Source organism: Bos mutus, chromosome 1, assembly GCF_027580195.1.
Source record: "Bos mutus isolate GX-2022 chromosome 1, NWIPB_WYAK_1.1, whole genome shotgun sequence".
NCBI classification, from domain to species: Eukaryota; Metazoa; Chordata; class Mammalia; order Artiodactyla; family Bovidae; genus Bos; species Bos mutus.
Genome location: NC_091617.1, coordinates 151,133,969 through 151,152,468, shown reverse-complemented (window position 1 = coordinate 151,152,468; position 18,500 = coordinate 151,133,969). Strand labels below are relative to the sequence as shown.

General features: G+C 40.7%; 1 long non-coding RNA gene across 1 annotated transcript; it reads left to right on the top strand.

Annotated features, from left to right (window-relative positions):
* The first annotated feature begins 632 nt into the window (after window positions 1–632).
* On the top strand, window positions 633–18,122 carry LOC138991864 (uncharacterized). The gene is made up of 3 exons (XR_011467808.1): window positions 633–754; window positions 1,697–1,747; window positions 17,754–18,122. It is a non-coding gene; the product is annotated as an uncharacterized lncRNA (long non-coding RNA).
* The last annotated feature ends 378 nt before the right edge of the window (window positions 18,123–18,500 follow it).

The window sequence follows — 18,500 nt, the reverse complement described above, 5'->3', positions numbered from 1 at the left end:
TTCTAGGAAAATTTCACTAGGGCCTGAGCATATTCTCTTTATAATGACTATCTTTGAAATTTGTTGAGATTTGCTTTATGCTCAGCGAATTATCATTTTTGGTAGAGATACTGTGAACACTTCAGAAGAATGGAAGTTTTATATGTATAACACACACAGACACACATACATATATATGCGTGTGTGCATATACGTGTGTCTAGTCACTTCATGTCTGACTCTTTGTGAACCCATGGGCTCTGGTATCTCCCTGATCAAAGGGTACAAACATATATGTATATACAAATCATGCAAATAAACTGATGTAATTAACTTGCGTAGATCACTGTATATATATTTGCATTATTTGCATTGATCAGATAATCTGTACTGTTACTGATTTCGTATGTCACATGTTGTGTTTTCCAAAGATAGCTGCAAAAATACCTCCCACCATACAAGGTATTCAACAATGTGCCCTGGCCGCTGTTCCCATCCAGAGATGAGGTCGATTGCTCCCTTTGAACCTAGTGGGTTTGGGATGACTTCAACAATAGAGAATGGGAAGAATCCAACCGTGTGACTTCCAAGGCTAGGTCATAAGTGTGATTCGGTGTCTGTCTTGTTTGCTGGCAAACGCGCCCTTAAGAGCCCTCAGCTGCCACTGAAGAAGGGCTGGATCCCAGGGCACTGTGTCATGGGGTGGACACGTGCAGACATTCTGGTCAGCAGTCCTAGCCTTCCGAGCTTCTCCAGACTCTGAGTGGGTCTTCAGGTAACTCCAGCTCTTAGTCACTGAGCCCCTTTAGCCTTCACATCTTCCCAGCTGAGGCCTCACACATCTCGAGGCAGACGCAGCTACCCTTTCCTGGAGTTGTTGTTTAGTTGCTCTGTCGCTTCTGATCTTCGCAGCCCCGTGGACTGTAACCCTCCAGGTTCCTCAGTCCATGTGATTTCCCAGGCAAGAATACTGGGGTGGGTTGCCATTTCCTTTTCCAGGTTTTTTTTTTTTTTTTTTTCTGATGCTGGGATCAAACCCACGTGTCCTGCATTGGCAGGCGGGTTCTTTACAGCTGAGCCACCAGGGAAGGCCCACAGCTATCCCTACTGTGTTGCATCTGAATTGCTAACCCACAAAATCTGTTAGCATGACAAGATTATTGTTTTAAGCTGTTGAGTTTGGGGCTCATTTGTTTGGCAGCAGTGGTGCCTGGGGTAGAAATGTAGGATTTGGAATCAGGGTGCTACCCATGACCAAAACCTAACACAGCCAGCATGGGTCTCAGGACCAACACAGAGCAGAAGCTGGAAAGGCCAGTGAGGAGACTATTAGTGTAATACTATTAGTGTATACAAAGTCCCTTGAGAAGTTATTATTGTAGGCGGGAGACCGGTAGGATATTATTAGTGGACTGAAAAAAGGTAAGCCTTTTATGTCATGCCATGATGTGTGGCAACTATTCTCTGTGGTGATATAGAAAATGCACCTAATGAATCAATGGATTTGCCTAAGGAGCTATCTGGGCAAAATCTTAAAAGTGCCAAGTCTTTTTACTTGGTCACAAACAATAAAAGAGCGAAACTTTTTCAAGAAAAAGTTTAAAACCATAAAGGAGCCAGATTTTCGGAGTTTAAGAATTATTCCACTCAGAGCAAAAGATTTTCAAAGTAAAAAAGATAATTTTGAAAGATAAATGCACCCCTGTATTCACAGCAGCAGTATTCCCAATAGCCAAGACGTGGAGACGACCTGGATGTCCATCGACAGGTGAGTGGATAAAGCAAGTGTGGTGCATGTCTACAATGGAATATGCTCTGTCTTAAAAACAAAACAATGCCATGTGCAGCAACGTGGATATAAATAGAGATGATCATACCAGGTGAAGGAAGTCAGAAAGAGAAAGACAAATACAATATGATCTCACTTATATGCAGAATCTGAAAGGTGACACTGATGAAGCTATCTAAAAAAACAGAAACGGACAGACGAGTGAACAGACTTGTGGCTGCCGAGGAGGAGAGGGCGGGAGAGGGATGGACGGGCAGCTCGGGATGAGCAGCTGCGAACAGTTACACAGAACGGGCGACAGCAAAGTCCTGCTGTGCAGTGCTGTGTGTTCAGTCTCCCGTGAGAAACCACAATGAAAAAGAATACACATTTGAAAAATAGAAATAAATTAAAAAGAGGACAGAATCTCCGGGGAAATATCAAATATAGGATTTTTTGTCAGGAAAACATCTCAAAGTTTAGCGGTGATTTCATTAAATTCCCAATTGACTGGAATGCCTAAGGATTTAATCTTACGCCTAAATCAGTGTTAAAAAATTAAAGCTCAATTTTAAAAACTAATGGTTTTTAAATCAAAGTTGTTCAATGTTTCCAAATTAGATTACTCATTTTTGTACATGTATATGCATAAAAAATTTCTAGAGGCCTATACACTGACGTGTAAACAAAGGATACCTCTGGGACACAGAATGAAGAATATAGGAAAGGGGGAAATTTTCTTTCTGTTTCTATATATTTATTTTCTGTTTTTTTTTCAATGAGAACGCGTTAATTTTATGAAGGTTAATTTGACTTTCTCAGTGAATGTAGTAACACGTGTGGTTTTATGTTCTTGCCTCAGTTGAATCTACCAACCATAGTTTAACCTTCATTTGAGAAATTGTCATTTTATGCTCTTCACAGTTTCATTATTTGCTCAATACATGTGTAGATATGTGATGGACTCAATCTATTCTTATGTGGAACATAATTTCAAAGTACTTTTGCAACCTAACCTTTTATATATAATGTTTATTGATTTCCTCTTGGTTTCTTTTCTGAATGTAAAATTGTTTTCTGAAAAGAATGTAAAAACTTCCCAATGAAGTCGTGACAACATAAAGATGTCCTCGACTACAGGCATTATTTGAAATCATTCTCAAAGTGCCAACCAATGCAAAAGGGGAAAAGATACAAGAGGAGAAAACAAACAGTCATTTGTGGGTCGTAGTCTTGTCTACACAGAAAACCTGAAAGAATAAAAATCTATTGGAACTGGTAGTAACAGTCATTAAGGTACCAACTTCTAGATAAATATGTCCCCATACCAACTGCTAAGAGAAAAAAAATGCTTTGCTTCATTAAAGATAACATTTGTCTATACTAGCAATAACCAATAAGAAAACATTCTTAAAAGGAAGAAAATATTCCATTCCCAATAGCAACAAAACATTAAAATATAGTAGAAGTTCAATAACAAATGTTTGAGACCTTTTTGAAGAAAACCATGAGCATTACTGAAAGAAATTTGGAGTATATAACGGAATTTCCGTTCTTGAATATGAGCGCGACACTCAGTGGACACGTGTTTTGTGGCAGGCACTGTGCCACTCACTTTATGGGTGTTATACATCATTCTCATGAGTCCCATGACACGGATACTGTTATTACCTCTGCTTGAAAGATGAGGAAACTTAAGGTTCAGAAGATGAACTGACTGGCCGAAGGAGAAAAGCTGTCTTTGTTTCTGTTCTGTTCAGCTGCTAAGTCGTGTCCAGCTCTTTGAGACCCCATGGACTACAGCCCACCAGGCTTTCCTGTCCTTCACTGTCTCCTGGAGTTGGCCCGAATTCATGTCCATTGAGTCAGTGATGTTATGTAACCATCTCATCCTCTGTTGTCCCCTTCTCCTCCTGCCCTCAGTCTTTCCCAGCATCAGGGTCTTTTCCAGTGAGTCAGCTCTTCATATCAGGTGGCCAAAGGACTGGAGCTTCAGCATCAATTCTTCCAATGAATATTCAGTGTTGATTTCCTTTAGGATTGACTGGTTTGATCTCCTTGCAGTCCAAAGGACTCTCAAGTGTGTTCTCCAGCACCAAAATTCAAAAGCATAATTCTTCAGTGTTCAGACTTCTTTATGGTTCAACTCTCACATCCTTATAGTTTTCCTTCCAAGGAGCAAGCATCTTTCAATCTCATGGCTTCAGTCACCATCCACAATGATTTGGGACCCCAAGAAAATAAAATCTGTCACTGTTGCCACTTTTTCCCATCTATTTGTCATGAAACAATGGGACTGGATGCCGTTATCTTTATTTTTTTTTAATCTTAGTTTTCTGAATGTTGAGTTTTAAGCCAGCTTTTTCACTCTCCTCTTTCACCCTCATCAAGAGGCTCTTTAAAGTTCTTCACTTTCTGCCATTAGAGTGGTATCATCTGCATATGTGAGGTTGTTGATATTTCCCCTGGTAATCTTGATTCCAGTTTGTGATTCATCCAGCCCAGCATTTTGCATGATGTATTTTGCATATAAGGTAAATAATCAGGGTGACAATATACAGCTTTGTCGTACTCCTTTCCCAATTTTGAACCAGTTCACTGTTCCATACCTGATTCTGTTGCTTCTTGGTCCTCATATAGGCTTCTCAGGAGGCAAGTAAGATGGTCTGGTATGCCCATCTCTCTAAGAATGTTCACAGTTTGTTGTGACCCACACAGTCAGAGGCTTTAGCATAGTCAGTGGAGCACAAGTAGCTGTTTTTCTGGAATTCCTTTGTTTTCCGTATGATCCAATGAATATTGGCAAATTGATCTCTGGTTCTTCTGCCTTTTCTAAACTCAGCTTGTACATCTGGAAGTTCTCGGTTCATGTACTGCTGAAGCCTCGCTGGAAGGATTTTGAGCATAACCTTGTTAGCATGTGAAATGAGTGCACTGTGCGATAGTTTGAACACTCTTTGGCATTGCCCTTCTTTGTTTAGTGCCCGTTTAATTGTCACTTTCTCATGCTGCCTTGTCATTTCTTCCCAAATGGTTATAGAGTCAATGAAATTCCAAGCAAAATCTTAAGAGGAAGATTTTTGAAACTTAAAACTTCATCTGGAAGAGTAAATGTGAAAAACTGCTAAGATGTCTTTTAAAAGAAGACTAATGAAGAAGAAACTGCTCTAGTAGGGCTTAAAATAGTGTCATTAGAGGGCTGTGATAGAGGCAGAGAAACAAATTCATGTATTGACTTGACAATGTTGTTATTTCAAATTTGGAGTGAAGTAAATTCAACAAATGGTATGGAAACAACTGGATATCCAGTTGCAAACTGTGAGACTAGCTAGCTTCTTAAAAATAAAAAATAAAATGAAATGAAAATGAATTGAAGTTCTAAATCAAGTGATAAGAATACGAACAGAAAATATAGGAGAACATACATAAGCATAGGCTTCCCAGGTGATGCTAGTGGTGAAGAAACTTCCTGCCAATGAAGGAGACCAGGGTTCAGTCCTGGGTGGGGAAGAGTCTCTGGAGGAAGGCACGGCAACCCACTCCAGCGTTCTTGCCTGGAGAGTCTCATGGACAGAGGAGCCTGGCGGGCTACAGTCCATGGGGTCGCAAGAGTCGGACACGACTGAAGTGACTGAGCACGCACACACACGTACACAGGACAGTCTTTCTAAGTGAGACATTAAATGTCTGGGTTCTGAGCACTTCTCTAGCCAATTATTGGAATCCAAGGAGAGGGGGCTTGGAACCTCCCGTCTATAGCCAGTGGGTCCGAAACAGGAGTGACAACTTGGACTTGCCACTGGCCTTGGCCACTGAACCACCAGGGAAGTCGCTCATTGTTTCATTTAATTCTTACCACAACTCCATGAGGTTGGTTTTAATTTTTAAACTAATTTTCTGTTTCAGAGTAATTTTGGATTTATAGAAAAATGGCAAAGACAGTACAGAGAATTCCTGTGTACTCTATACTCAGTTTCCTTTCTTATTTATATTTTCCATTAATATAGTACATTTGTCAAAATTAAAGATCTAATGTTGATACAGTTTATTAATTAACTATAGACTGTGTGTGTCTATATGTGATCAGTGGAGTCTGACTCTTTGCGACTCAGCCAGGCTCCTCTGCCCATGGGATTTCCCAGGCAAGAATACGGGAGTGGGTTGCCATTTCCTTCTCCAGGGATGGAATCCAAGTCTCTTGTGTCTCCTTCATTGGCAGACAGATTCTTTATCACCAGCACCACCTGGGAAACTCTTATTAACTAAAGTTCATATTGATTCATATTGTAAGCAGATCAGGTAGGAGGTTCTGGGGAAGAGCCAGGCATGGCTTTCTTGACAGAAGAGAAGCCATTTTTGGTGTAAGCCATTCTATGATCTAAGCCCAGCCACAGTGCTTGCCCTTGAAAGGTCTCAGTAATGAATGATCTTAAGGGAAATGAGAGAACGCAGGAACTATGGAAAAGCAGTCAAGAAACAACATTCAGTGATTAAAACAGAGGCTTACTTCCTCCTCAAGGTATCTGGTAGGTAACAGTCTGACACGTTACCTTTGAGGTCTTCAGGAACCAAGGCCCGCATCCTGCTGGAGAGTGGAAGGACGATGCTGATTTCTTCTGACTTTAAACTACTAAAGCTTGGATTCTGTGGACCCTTGCCCTAATTCTATGTTGAATTCTCCTCTGCACCAGCCCCTTCATGAATGTGCATACACCATCGAAGCCCCTCCATGAATATTCGTGAATCCTTAGCTTAAAACTTCCCAACTTTGCTGTTTAGAGAGACACGGCTTTGGAGAAGATCCCCAGTGTGCTCCTTACTTGCTACAAATATGATAAATCCTTCCTTCTTCTGCTCTCTGCCGCGGTTGTGTCTTTCGGTTCAACACCCACCAAGAGGCAAACTCAGGTTTCCGGTAACAATATGATTTTTATCAACGTCCTTTATTGTGTTCCAGAATACATTACATTTAGTCATCATGTCTTCTTATTCCCCTCTTGGCTGCAACAGCTTCTCAGCCTTTCCTTGTTTTTGCTAACCTTGACCATTTTGAGGAGATGGCCCTTGAATTTAAGAAAACCTTTTAAACGTGCTTTTCTATAAGAATTTAGAATGAATCAGTATAACTTTTTTCTTTGGAGCCAGGTAAGATCTTAAGGATCTCATGTTTGTAGCAATATTCTGAAATTTGAGTGCTAGTTTATCATTAACCTTCTCTTTCAGGCTTCTGTTTTATTCCTTAAAAATTCTTTCTCAAATGTCTTAACATTAAAATATAAGTATAAATTTAACTAGGATTTTTTTTCACTACTTTTACATGTTTTTAATACCCTTTTCTTTCTTGGCTTCCTTGTTTTTTCCTGAAGGAAATACTTTCAAGAAAAATGACTAGGTGAGAAACTTTCTAAGTGCTTTATGTCCATGTTTTCTTTAATATGCAAAGTGAAGATACTGGTATCTATCCTGTAAATATTTGAAGATTAGGTGAGGCCAGAGTTAAGCTTTTAGGAATGTGTCTGGCACGTTAGAAGCAATCAGTGTTAGCTTTTGTTACTGTTGCAGTGACTATGAATTGTTTTGTAATTACAAAGAAGAATATACACAGACAAATGCAAATAAGGAAGTTAGTGGCAAGATAATGAAGAAATATAACATATATATATAAATATATAATCTATAATAAAGAAAGAGATTAGATAGAGCAATAGAGTAGGTGACGCAACCCCTGTAATCAACATGGTAAATATGGAAAAAGCATGATCATTTGCCAGCCGCTTTAACCTGGGTTATGCGGTCAGCTATAGCCCAGAAAGCCACGTGGGCATTCAAAGCCACACAGCTCATCTGTCTCCTCAGAGGTCACTGGAGTTTATCAGCTGTTGTGTACCCTTAGCATGAGTCAGGAGGGTTCCAGGGAAATGTCTTTCTAGTGACAAGGACTGACAATTTAGTTCAAAAAAGAATAAACACAAAATAACACTTGAGAAGCATATGTCATGTCGAATGCAGACTGAGTCTTTCAGAGGAAGGTAAAAAGCATCTAGCTATTCTTTACACAGACCAAAATTTCTTCAGTCGATTCTTTGTTGTTCATGAGCAAGGAGAGAGAACAAATTGTTATGCCCGATACCAGATTTCAGGACTGGAATTTTGTGGTGTGATTCATGTGGCTATATTTAATAATTGCAGAGTCACAGAGTAGCTCCAGTTGGAGTTCAGGGACGCCTTCACCCCAGGGGTCCCTCTCCTCCAGGGCCCTGCTTAGAAACCCTTAGAGCATGGTCTTGGTACCGCATAGAAACTCCTTCCCCCTTAAGCGGCTATCCGGTGATTCCTTCAGGATCAATGCCGGTGAAACACATCTAGGTCTTCATTTTAACTTAAGGACGTGTTGCCCTTATAACTATAAAGTGTGACCTCTCTTGATCTTGTTAAAGGTCTGTGATCAGTTGGGAATTTTTAATACCAGGCCTCTGGTAGTTTCCTGCGCTCAGCTAGTAGAATTCTGGAATGGGAGGAATACACACACAAAAAGAGAAAAGAAGTCAGATTTTAAAAAATGTGTGGGTTTGTAATCATTAGGGTAGGATATTGTGCTTGAATCTTCTTAGGATGTACTTGTAAATGTTGATGGAATAATATTTAAATAACAAAAGACGTGGCTTCATCAATTGGTACTTTAAAAGCTTTTGCAGGAAAGAGATAAAGGATAATGTGGCTAATAAAGGAAATGCTGATAAGTATTAAAAAGAACAGAACACTTTTGATGGCTTCACACTCCAAATGGAAGCCTGGGAAATAAGTGAACACAAAATAAAACAGCTGGGTGGACTCAAAGGAAATAAGAAAGGTTCCCCCCCCCAATACATTTCTCCAAACAGAAACTTAAGAGGAAAAATAAAATTGCTCCCAATCATTACAGGGGAACATTTAAGAATTCTAATATTGTAAATAGACATCCAGGCTGAGTTTTCCATGCAAAGCTAGAGCAGGAAATAAATCCTTAGGTATCAACTAAGGGACTAATACAACAATTAGACTATTTTCAGAGGTTTAAAGTAAATCACTTCAAAATGAATCCGCCACAGGTATAAAAAAAAAAGAAAAAAAAAGTAAAAAAATAAATAAAGTAAATCACTAAAAATAAAATTGCAAAAACAACATAATGAAGACATTTTGTCAGATGTCACACATGACAACATATATACATACCTGGCTTTTTTTGAGATCGAACGAGATATAAAGCACTTTGAAACCGTAAAACATCACTCAAATGTGTGGCAATATCAGGGTTATGTGGGAAATAAACGCATCAGAACTCTTCACCCTTCTCCCATTTCCCATTCCTTACATTTACCTTAAAATGCAAGAGTTTATTTCTAACCAAGAAACTTGAGAGGCTGCCTAATGTAAAATGGAACACGCAAAATCTGGCTTTTCCTTATTCTCTTATTGTTCAGTCGTGAAAAGATTTGTTTTTCCGGTTGTCATTTAAAAATAGTTTTGGAGAATTTCAAGCAGTCTTGTTAGAAAGAATTGTATCATGAAGTCCAAGTACTTACTCGTCCCTTAGCTTCAGCACTTATTAATTTTTGCCCAGTCATGTGTGCTTAGTCGCTCAGTCCTGTCTGACTCTCTGTGACCCCATGGACTGCAGCCCACCAGGCTCCTCTGTTCATGGGGATTCTCCAGGCAAGAACATTGATTGCCATGCCCTTCTCCAGGGGATCTTCCCAACCCAGGGATCAAACCCAGGTCTCCTGCATTGCTGGCAGATTCTTTATTGTCTGAGCCACCAGGAAAGCTTAATATCATAATGGCATCTTAAAATAGGAGCAATTCTTTAATTTCACCCCAAACCAGTCAGTGCTTCATTTCCTTGATTGTCCTATAGTTTTTTTTTTTAACAAGTGGTTTGGATCAGGATCCAAAAAGCGACTTATCACTGTGGTTGATTGATTACCTCTTAAGTCTAAAAACCCGTGGGTGCCATACAACATGGCACATTAACTATAGCCCCAATTTTTTAAAAAAATCTATGGCTGCTACAATGATCTCTCCATCTCCCCCCTACTTCCTGCAGGTCTGACCTAGGACTCAGGACCTCACCCTCTGCCTGAAAAGGGCTCTTCCTTGAATTCCCTTCTTCTTCACTTATCTCCAGGCTCCACAGACTCTGAGGATCTAGCAAAGATGTTAGGACCTACAAGTGAATGAGAAAACTGTTTTTAAAAGCCTCCAACATACACTTGTCCTTAATCCTTAAAGCCTGCGTTGGTCACTGGTATTAGAAACGTGGAGGACACTCTTGTAGAAATTTCTGTGTAAATGTAAAGTGGTATCGTTATCATTGTAGAATGTTTTGGAAGGGAGAGCATTACACAGGAAGGACCAAGAAAACTGAACCATGAGCAACGGATGTTGTCACCTTCTGGGCATCCTTAACTTAACCAGATAATTATTCTCAGGCTCAGAAACCTCTGGGACAAGAAGCCATGGCTATAAGCCAAGAGAGAAAAAATTGGATATTTCCTTGATACCCATTTAAGAGAGGAAAACCAGTTAGAGAGTAGATCATTTAAGTAAAGGAAATGAGAAAGCACCACCAAGTCAGTGTCCAGTTATTCAATAGGATAACAGTATAAATCATGCAATAAATGTAGTCTCTTGCTTAACCCCAAAGTTTTAGGAATTGTCTCATTAAGTTTTCAGCAGTAAAGAATTAGAGAAGTGAGTGAATCTATGCCTCCCACTTCTGTTCTTCTCCCAGATGAGAAAATGGTGGTGGCCTAGAGGGGCTATGAGATTTGCCCCAAATTGATCCACTTACCTGCAGAGTGCAATACTTTGGCCACCTGATGCAAAGAACTGACTCGGAAAAGACTCTGATGCTGGGAAAGACTGAAGGTGGGAGGAGAAGGGGTCGACAGAGGATGAGATGGTTGGATGGCATCACCGACTCCATGGACATGAGTTTGAGCAAGCTCCGGGAGATGGTGATGGACTGGGAAGCCTGGGGTGCTGTAGTCCATGGGGTCGCAGAGTCGGACACAACTGAGCGACTGAGCTGACTGACCTGCAGAGTTGGGAGAGAGACAGACCCCCTGATGTCTAGTCGAGGGCTCTCTCTGTCTCTCCTGCCTTCCTTCTATCAGGTTCCAAGAGAGACCTTACAAAGTGTTTGGAGCAACTTGAACGAATTAACACCAGCACTGAAGATGGCCTGAGATCACTTACAGTCTTGTACCTGGAGGCTCCCCTGTAGGGGAGGAAGGTTTTTCCCTCCACCCTTCTAGGTTTGATAGCTGAGTCTGTGACAAAGACAGCAGGCAGGTTGAGAGCCAAAAAGGCGTACTCACATATTCATTTTACTGTCATGTGTGTGGGCATCACGAGAAAAGAAGCGAGTACTCAATAAACTGGTGTGACTGGGGCCCTTGCTGCTACGCCATGCTCAGTGGCCTCCAACTCTCTGGGAACCTTTGGACTAGAACACGCCAGGCTCCTCTGTCCACGGGAATTTTAGGAGTGGGATGCCATTTCCTCGTCCAGGGGATCTTCTCAACCCAGGGATCAAACCTGTGTCTCCTGCATTGACAGGCAGACTTTTTACCCCTGAGCCATTAGGAAAGCCCCACTGGGGAACTTGCTGCTGCTGCTGCTGCTAAATCACTTCAGTCGTGTCCAACTCTGTGCGACCCTATGAACAGCAGCCCACCAGCCTCCTCTGTCCTGGGATTCTCCAGGCAAGAATACCAGAAGGGGTTGCCATTTCCTTCTCTGCTGGGGAGCTTAAGTACCGTCAGTTGGAGAAGAGGAGAGAGGATGTAGCCAGTTCAGAGAAGAGCAAAATATTTTTAGGAAAGGTGAAGGCACCCTAAGAGGAACAGATGGGAGACGTGATGGTTTGTGAGGAGTCTGTCTGGTTTTGGGGCCAACGTTTGGTCTCTTGTCTTGGGATAAGGCTGGATCTTCCCAGCTGATGACCCTCCCGGAGAGGGAATTTAAGTCGACTGAGTTCCTTATGGAGGATCTGACTGTAGGGAGCTGAGAGGGGATTCAGAGAAAGCCTCTGCCTGAGTGCTGCTTTTCCAGTGGCTTTAGCTCAAAATAATTAGTGTCCTAAAGAAACATATTTTGGGGTGGTATGTCCTGAACTCCTTCACCATTTACTAAATGTTTGTTGAGTATCCCTATGTCACAAGAATACTTGGGGATCTGTTTTGATTTTAGCATTAGGCTTGTTTCTGCCTCAATGCCAGGGGAGCCAGGTTCTATCCCTGGGTCAAGAGGATCCCCTGGAGGAGGAGATGGCAACCCACTCCAGCCTTCTTGCCTGGAGAATCCCATGGACAGAGGAGCCTGGCAGGTTATAGTCCATGGGGTCGCAAAGAGTCGGACTCGACTGAGAGCCTTTCACTCTTGTTTCTCTGAATTCAAGCCTCACAGCGTATCTTCAGGTGGAATACTCTGGAAGGTGGGGTTTCTGTCTCCACTTGAGTGCCGGTATTCGCATCATCACCCCTTATCTGCTCTTCCTTGCACCGTCCTCTACCTCCTCGTCTCCCCCTGACAACGGAGGATCAACTTTTTGTTGTGTAGAGGGTGGCCACACCTGGCTGTCAGGAAGGTAAAAAGAGACGTCTTCTAGAGGTGTGCAGGCCGCTGCCTGCCCTTGAACTCTTTCTTTTCTGCTTACTTCAGAACTGTCGTTTGAAAGGTACCTTTCATTATCAACTTGGTCCAACCCCTTCTTTTTATAGATAAGAATGCTGGAGCCTAGGGAGGCGGGGGTCTGGCTCAAGGTCGCCCGAAGCGTCCATGGCAGAGCCGGGCTCAGAAGCCGGGTCCCCACGCTGCTCTGTCTGTGGATCCTGCTTTATCACACAGGACAATCCAATCTATTCAGCAACGGAGGGATTTGTGTGGAAACGGTTTCCATTTGTGTTTGAGATAACCGACACAGAATTTCTTGGGTAGGTGACAGGGCAAGAAAATCCCCACTGGGAACACATTTAAAATGAAAAGCTGTGAAAATGTACGCCTTTCCGAGAAAAGGTGTTTAACCTGCTTCCTGGAGTGGCTTGTGTTGGGAACACTTAGTAAGCACGTGCTGACCCAATTAACACAGGGGAGGCATCAGACTCCGGCCGAAAGAGACCTAAGAGAGAAAGGCATTTTTTTAGGAAAAGTACACCAATACCATCTTCATTTTTTCCATTTTACTTTGTTTATTAAGGTAATATGTGCCCATAGGGACAGTTTCAGTAGGAATCTGAATCTAATTATGAGGAAACATCCAGAGGTGAGCCATTCGAAGAGCCAACTGGAGCCCTGCCTTCAAAACAGACAGCATCATTACAGAACAGAAAAAAGCCTAGCAGGGCAGGGATTCTTCTATCCTTGAAGAGTCCAAAGAGATAAAACACCCAAGCACGAACTCTGAAATCTGATTAAACCCTGGACGGAACGAAAAGATATACAAACAATATTTGGGGGACTATTTGAGGAAATGTGACTGTGGATCGTCTGTCGGTCCATCTGGGAGATCACAGGGGGTCACTGTGGATTTCCTTAGATGCGGGGATGACACTCTGTGTGTGGAGAAGAATGTCCTTGTTCTCAAGAGACACCAGCTGGAGTATTTATGAATGAAGCTTTGTGATGTTTTCAACTCACTTGAAGCGGTGCAGAAAAAAAATGAGGGAGAGAGAAAGCGAATGTGGAACCCAGGCTAAGAGTATATGGATACGACTTAACTGTGCTATTCTTTACCTTTTATATAGATTTGAACACTTTCAAGAGAAAAATCAGAGACAAAAGTCGAGTGGGAAAAATCTCACTGCAAAAAATGTGGTCTCCTGTGTCTGCCCACTTCCTGTTGCCCACGTTACCTGCTTTCAGTGTATTTTGTTGCTTAATCTGGTACATACCTCCAAACGTAAAAATAAATGCAGATACTGCTGCTTTTGGGTCTACAATTTTAGATCTATCTAATACCTTTCTAGGATAATAGGTGACACTTTCAGCTCTTTTGCAGTGAGACCCATGTTTGACCTTTTTACTCTTGCAACTAGATGACGTAAGGCCATACACTGATTAACAAGTGAGTACACAATGATGACAGTTCCTCATCTGTAAAATGACCTTTTAATTTGACTTAGTTGCTTTCTTTCTTCAGTTGCCTTGCTTTTTATGAGCTACTGTTAAGTGTTTTCTCACCTAAAAATAACAGCTCTGTAACATCCTACTCAATGCCATTTCCCCATACGTCCTCCCTGATAGCTCAGCTAGTAAAGAATCTACCTGCAATGCAGGAGACCCCGGTTCAATTCCCGGGTCAGGAAGATCCCCTCGAGAAGGGATAGGCTACCCACTCCAGTACTCTTGGGGTTCCCTGATGGCTCAGCTGGTAAAGAATCTGCTTGCAATGCAGGAGACCTGGGTTCAATCCCTGGGTTGGGAAGATCCCTTGGAGGAGGGAAAGGCTACCCATTCCAGTATTCTGGCCTATACACTCCATGGGGCCACAGTGGGACACGACTGAGCAACTTTCCCTCCTCTTCCTTAGGACACCTGATGTGGAGATCTCCCAGCACCTGTCTGGGTCTGGACTGCGTGCTGCTCAGGGTTCCCGTCCTACAGTTAACTGACTTTCCTCCACCACCACCCTGCGAATTCCTACACCATCTCACACATGTGCATCCCAGATTTTCTGGATTCCATGTTTTCTTTGCTTCCTTATCTGATAGCTATCTGTGTTTTGTTGAGCAGTTGAATTCCATTCCAACTCCTGACCCTTTGTTTGTGACCTTTTTCTCTCTAAAAATTCTTGGGATATTTCTTTCCCTCTGACGTCCTGACTTTGCACCGCGGTGCTCTTTGATGTCGGTCTTTTCTATTCATCACGCCTGGCACTCAGTGGAATTTTTCACTTGAAGACTTGTGTTCTTCGCTTCTGGGAGAATTTATTGAACTATTTCTTCATTAATTTCCTTCTTTTCTTTTCTCTGGTCTGTCTTTCCATGACTCCTGTCACCCAGATTGGAGCTTCCACATTGAGCTTCTACTTTTGTTACTTTTTTCTTCTGTGGAACATATTCTTTTTGCTCTACTTTGAGAGAGATCTCTTTCAACTCTTTTACTGTTTTTTTCATTTTTGCTATAATATATATCGAGAGCTATCATATTTTTAGTTTTCAAGGGCTCGTTCTTTTTCTCTAATTCGTTCCATTTTGAGCATACTATTCTTGTTTCATGGCTACAGTATTTCTCTTATTTTTCTGATGATATATTTTAATTAAAATGTTTTAAATTAAAAAATTTTTTATTGCAGTATGGTTGATTTGCAATATGGGCTTTCCTGGTGCTCAGACGGTAAAGAATCCTCCTGCAATACAGGAGACCTGGGTTTGATCCCTGGGTCAGGAAGATTCCCTCGAGGAGGGCATGGCAACCCACTCCAGTATTCTTGCCTGGAGTATCCCATGGACAGAGGAGCTTGATGGGCTACAGTCCATGGTGCGCAGAGTCCGACACGACTGAGCGACTAACCCTTTCACTTTCACTTTGATTTACAATGTATAGTTTTTCCTCTGTTGTATAATACATCACTGTCATTTTATTTTACCCAGAATAGTTTGTATCTGTTAATCCTCTCCTTCTGTCTTCCCCCTGCCTGCGTCTCTCTCCCTGCTGGAAACCAGTAGTTTGTCCTCTGTATCTGTGACTCTGTTTCTATTTGTTATATTGTTTATATTTCACACGTGAGTGACAACAAGAGTATTTGTTGTTTCTGACTGATTTCACTTACGGCAACACCCTCTACGTCCATCCACATTGTTGCAAATGGCAGAATGTCATTCTTTTTTATGACTAAGATATATACACCACACCTTCTTTACCCATTCATCAGTGGATGGACGCTTAGGCTGACGCCATATGTTGTCTACTATCGATAATGCTGCTATGAACCCTGGGCTGCACATAGGTTCTCAGATTAATGTTTCCATTTTCTTCAGATATATACCCAGGAGTGGGTTTGCTGGGTCATATGGTAACTCTATTTTTAGTTTTTTGAGGGACCGCCATACTCTTTTTCATAGTAACTGCATCAATTTACATTCCCACCATCAGTGTACTAGTCTCCCCTTTTCTATCCATCCTCAACAAATTTGTTGTTTGCAGACTTTTTGATGACAGCCATTTGACAGGGGTGAGATGATAGCTCATTGTGGTTTTGGTTTGCATTTCTCTGATGATTTAGCAGTGTTGATCATCTTTCCACGTGCCTGTTGGCAATCTGTATATTTGCTTTGGAAAAATGTCCATTCAGGTCTTCTGCCTATTTTTAATTGAGTTGTTTGGGGAGTTTTTGATATTGAGTTGTACGAGTTGTTTATATATTTTGGATATTAACTCCTTATCACTTGCAAATATTTTCTCCCTTTCAGTAAGTTGTCTTTTTGTTTTGTTTACAGTTTCTTTTGCTGTGTCAAAGCTTTTATATTTCATTCAGGTCTCATTTGTTTCTTTTGCCTTAGGAGAAGATCAAAAAACATTGCTTTGATTTATGCCAAAGAGTATTCTGCCCCTGTCCTCGTCTAGAAATTTTATCATTCTAGGGATTGTATTTAGCTCTTTAACTGATTTTGAGTTTACTTTTATATCTGGTGTGAAAAAATGTTCTAATTTCAAATTCAATCTTTTACATGTAACTTTCCCAGCACCACTTATTGAAGACACTGTCTTTTCTCCATTGTATATTTCTGCCTTTTTTACTGTGCATTAATTGACCACAAATTGGTTTATTTCTGGGCTCTCAACCTTGTTGCATTGATCTTTATGTTTGTTTTTGTGCCAATATCATACTGTTTTTATTACTTTTTCTTTGCAGTATAGTCTGAACTCAGAAAGGGTGATACACTCTGCTTTGTTCTTTTTCCTTAAGATTGCTTTGGCGGGGTGGGAAGAAGTAAATTAGGAGTTTGGGATTAATAGATACATACTAATGTGTATAAAATAGACCTACTAAATAGCACAGGGAATTATACTCTATTTTGTAATAACCTATAAGGGAAATAATCTGAAAAAATAGATATATATGTATGAATAACTGAATCACTTTGCTGTGCAACTGAAACTAACACAAAATTTTAAATCGACTATGGGGACAACAGAGGATGAGATGGTTGGATGGCATCACTGACTCAATGGACATGAGTTTGAGCAAGCTCCGAGAGTTGGTGATGGACAGGGAAGCCTGGCATGCTGCAGTCCATGGGGTTGCAAAGAGCGACTGAACTGAACTGATACATCATTAAACTGAGCGACTGAACTGAACTGATACATCATTAAAAATAAATTAATAAAAAAAAAGATTACTCTGGCAATTTGGGGTCTTTTGTGACTCCATATAAATTGTAGGATTATTTGTTCTAGTTCTGTGAAAAATGTCACTGATGTTTTGACAGAATTTGCATTAAGTATGCATGATGCTTTGCATATTATGAACATTTTAACAATATTAATCCGTTCAATCCATGAACATGGAATATCTTTTCAGTTCTTTGAATCACCTTCAGTTTCTTTCATCACTGTTTTTAATTTTCAGAATATAGGTCCTTCCTCTCCTTGTTATGTTTATTGCCAGGTATTTTATTCTTTTTGGTGCAATTTTAACCAAACTGTTTTCTTTGTGATAGTTCATTACTAGTGTTTAGAAAAGCAACATGCTTATCTTTACTAATAACGTATCCTGCAACTTTACTGAATTCATTTATTAATTCTAATAGGTTTTTTGGTGGAGACTTTGGGGTTTTCTCTATATAGTATCATGTCATCTGCAGATAGTGACAATTTTGCTTCTTCCTTTCTAATTTGGATGCATTTTATTTTTCTTTTCTGATTCTTACCACTAGGACTTCCAATACTATGTCGAATAAAAGTGGCAAGAGTATGCATCCTTGTCTTATTCCTTATTTTATTTCATTTTTTTTCCCTTTAGGCGGCACCGCATCGTACGCAGTATCTTAATTCTCTGACCAGGGATTGAACCCACACCCTCTGCAGTGAAAGCTCAGAGTCTTAACCACAGGACCACCAGGGAAGTCCTTGTTCCTCATTTTAGAGGAAAGAAATTCAGCTTTTCACCATTGAGTATCATGTTAGCTATGGATTTGTCACAAATGGCCTTTATTATATTGAAATATATTCCCTCTATACCAATTTTGATGAGAGTTTTTATTATGAATGGATGTTGAGTTTTGTCAAATGCCTTTTCTGCCTCTACTAAGGTGACCAGTGATTCTTATCCTTCTTTTTGTTAATGTGGTGCATCACATTGACTGATTTGTGTATATGGAACCATCCTGTGATGCTGAAATAAATTCAACTCGATCATGGTGTATGATTCTTTTTACGTATTGTTGAATTTGCTTTGCAAGCACTTTGTTGAGATTTTTTTGCATCTATATTCATCAGAAATATTGGCTTGTAATTTTCTGTTTTTTGTAGTCTTTGGTTTTGTCCCTTATTTGTTTTCTGTCTGGATGACCTTTTCAGTGATGGGGTGTTAAACTTCTATTTTTATTTACTATTGTCAGTTTCTCCTTCCATGTCTTTTAATGTTTTATATATTTAGGTGCTCCTGACATATTAGGTCCATATATGTTAATGAGTGTTATATCCTCTTGAATCGATCCCTTTATCAAAAGGAGTACGTCAAGGCTGTATATTGTCACCCTGCTTATTT